This window comes from Aplysia californica, unplaced genomic scaffold (assembly GCF_000002075.1).
Source record: "Aplysia californica isolate F4 #8 unplaced genomic scaffold, AplCal3.0 scaffold00061, whole genome shotgun sequence".
NCBI lineage: Eukaryota > Metazoa > Mollusca > Gastropoda > Aplysiida > Aplysiidae > Aplysia > Aplysia californica.
In genome coordinates, this window is record NW_004797331.1 from 119,232 (window position 1) to 122,155 (window position 2,924).

The 2,924-nt window shown below is 32.5% G+C and overlaps 1 long non-coding RNA gene across 1 annotated transcript in view; it reads right to left on the reverse strand.

Moving 5' to 3' along the window:
* Positions 1 to 1,915: 1,915 nt before the first annotated feature.
* The window catches only part of LOC118477307, a 1,738-nt gene continuing 729 nt past the window's right edge, over positions 1,916 to 2,924 (reverse strand). Inside the window, exon 2 of the long non-coding RNA XR_004858279.1 lies at positions 1,916 to 2,064. This is a non-coding gene — a long non-coding RNA (uncharacterized LOC118477307). The remainder of the gene's footprint in view (positions 2,065 to 2,924) is intronic.

Below are 2,924 nucleotides of genomic sequence, written 5' to 3' on the forward strand. Positions count from 1 at the left end.
CACACACACACATACACACATTACCTGGGATGGATCTTTTGTCTGAGCGATATGTTGTGATACGGAACAAAATAATTCCTTTCCAAATTCACGTAAATCTTGTCCAGAAGAGTTTTCGCTACCCTGATGACTTTTAGTAACAAAATATAATAACAATTTTATTCTCTGCCACCAATGTGTTAAACGTCTTAGTCCGTTTATATCAATTTGTGTGAACTATTATACTACTTCAACAATGTTTCTGAGAGTCGCTAAACGTGTAAAAAAAAAAAAGAAAGAAAGAAAATCTATTTTTACGGGAACGAACCAGGATTTATAGGGTACAAGGCAAAAGCCTTAACCATCCCACGTAGATGGCTTCACAACTGTTAGCAAAATAAATCTGCCAAAAGAAATATTATGTTAAAAAGTAGAGAATCAATAACTCATTTTGTTTATTTTGTTTTGAGGGGTGGTGGTTGTGGTTGTGGTTGTTGTTGTTGTTGTTTTGTTGTTGTTGTTGTTGTTATTATTGTTGTTGTTGTTGTTGTTGTTGTTGTTGTTATTGTTGTTGTTGTTGTTGTTGATGTTATTGACATTTTTTTGGGGTGGGGGTGGTTCCGGAAGGGATTTTTCTCTTTAAAATGTCCCAGATGTCCCGTTTGATAGCTTGCTGCTTGTATTCTGAAATGATTATATTAATATCATCAACATGAGGCAAAGTTATGCCTCTGAGAACAATAGTAGTCTGGCACCCGAGTCGGTATTTTGACCGCTATCTCGTAGGTGAAACAGAAACATGATTCTTTGATAAAGTGTGAAGTGTGCTGACAAATTGAGTTACCTTTTACAATCTCCAAATGGAAATATTTGTCTAAAATCGACACGTACTTAAAATTTCAGGTGCTGATCTGATACCATTTTCTTAAAGTTTAACATTTCTTTTATCATTTCATTTCAATAGATTGCATAAGGTCAATCTATAAATTCGACACATATTTGTCCAAAAGGGCTCATCTCCGTGATGTAACTCATTTTGTCAGCATGCCCCCTACTTTGTTCTGAAGGTATATAATCAAGTTTCAGTTTTTAAAAACCCATCCAAAACTTCCTCCCATTCTGACAGAAATAATTTAATGTAAATTTTTAAAAAAAGAAACAAACAATAAACAAAACTCAATCAGTATGTTTGTCATCTGTTTCCACTTATGATAAGTAACAATAGTTCAAAACCAAAATCAAACAACTTTTTCAGTTTTCGGAATCTATTACAACGGCGTGGAAAAATCATTAAAAAGTAAAGATAAATAAGGGTAAAGGCATTTAATGTGTAATATAAGCCTGTTGATGTCATCATTAAAGCTGAATTTTAAAAAAAAATCCATTCATAGCTACATTTGACTATAAGTGGTTGAAAATAATTAGCAGTAAAAATCTTTCATTCTTTACTTTGGGTTCTTTATAATCTGCATGCTTCCCAGGATGTTGAGCTTATTTCGTGAAGCTATCGGGCCTCTGCTGGGGGTAATAGAAGATAATATTGTAAAACGCATAAAGCTTTTTGTTGAGCGGGAATTTACACTGTACAAATGCTTTTATTCACTATTCATTATTATTATTATTATTATTATTATTATTATTATTATTATTATTATTATTATTATTATTATCATTATTATTATTATTATTATTTATTATCATTATTATTATTTATTATTATTATTATTATTATTATTATTGTCATTATTATTGTTTTTATTATTATTATTATTATTATTGTTGTTATTATTATTATTATTATTATTATTATTATTATTATTATTATAATTATATTTTTTAAATCATCATCATTATTATTGTTTTTGTTATTATTATCATCATCATTATTATTATTACTCTTACTACCATTACTGTTTATTCATTTATTCATTATTCATTTATTTATCTTTTTCAAAAACGTTTTAAAGTTCTCGGGCTCCTCTTCATGTATGTGTATGCTGTTCCTTCACTTCATTAGTTCTTGCACGTATCTGTAACGTTGCGATAGCTGGTGATGGCTGGCTTGTCCGTCACGCTCAGATTGAACTGGTTTGAGGGGAAAAACATAATGACACCATAAACTACAGATGCAAACACAAAAACACTGCCCCCATACAAGAAAAATGTGTATCTCTATCTGTTCCCTCCTACCAACTCGTCTTGGCCCAGTAGTTTAGGTACTAATACTACTGACAAAGTCACCATCATAATATGAGACTTCGTGCAAACTTTCGGAACCTTCGGTGAAACTTTAAAGATGACTTCACTAGGGAGCGGGACAGAGGGTGCCCACCTCGTGACTCGAAAGAGCTGAGGAATGTAGGACTATCATGATCTAAACAATTAACTACTAAACAGTTGTGGTAGCCATCTCCAACTGGGGGTATGGCAACACTTAGATGTGAAACTTGCCAAAAAACGTTAAAAGAGTGAAGGAACATGTATTCACGTATTTATTAATGTATTTATCTATATGTAAAACATTTTCCTGTGTGTTTACTCTGAGACTAACAGCTAATTGCAAACCCCATAAAGTAGTACACTTTGTTGTTATTACTAAACACAAAAGCGCCAGATGATAGAATTGGGAAGGGTAACAAAAAAAGTAAGAACACCATAAACATACTTCGTTGAAGTATGCCAACATAATTTCTTTCTTTTAGAATAACTGTTAAGATGAATGACGGGTAGAGTTAGTGAGATAAGCAGTAAAACAAACTGCGTACATCTTAGAAATGACCGGATCAGTCACGTCCTTAGATAAAGGAGTTATGATAAGAGTACAAAACAAACGTGGTTCTACACAACTTACTCACACCGTTTCGTTTATAACATTGGTCTCTGCGTTTGTATGTGTGTGTGTGTGTGTATGTGTGTGTGTGTGTGTGTGTGCGTGTGTGTGTGTG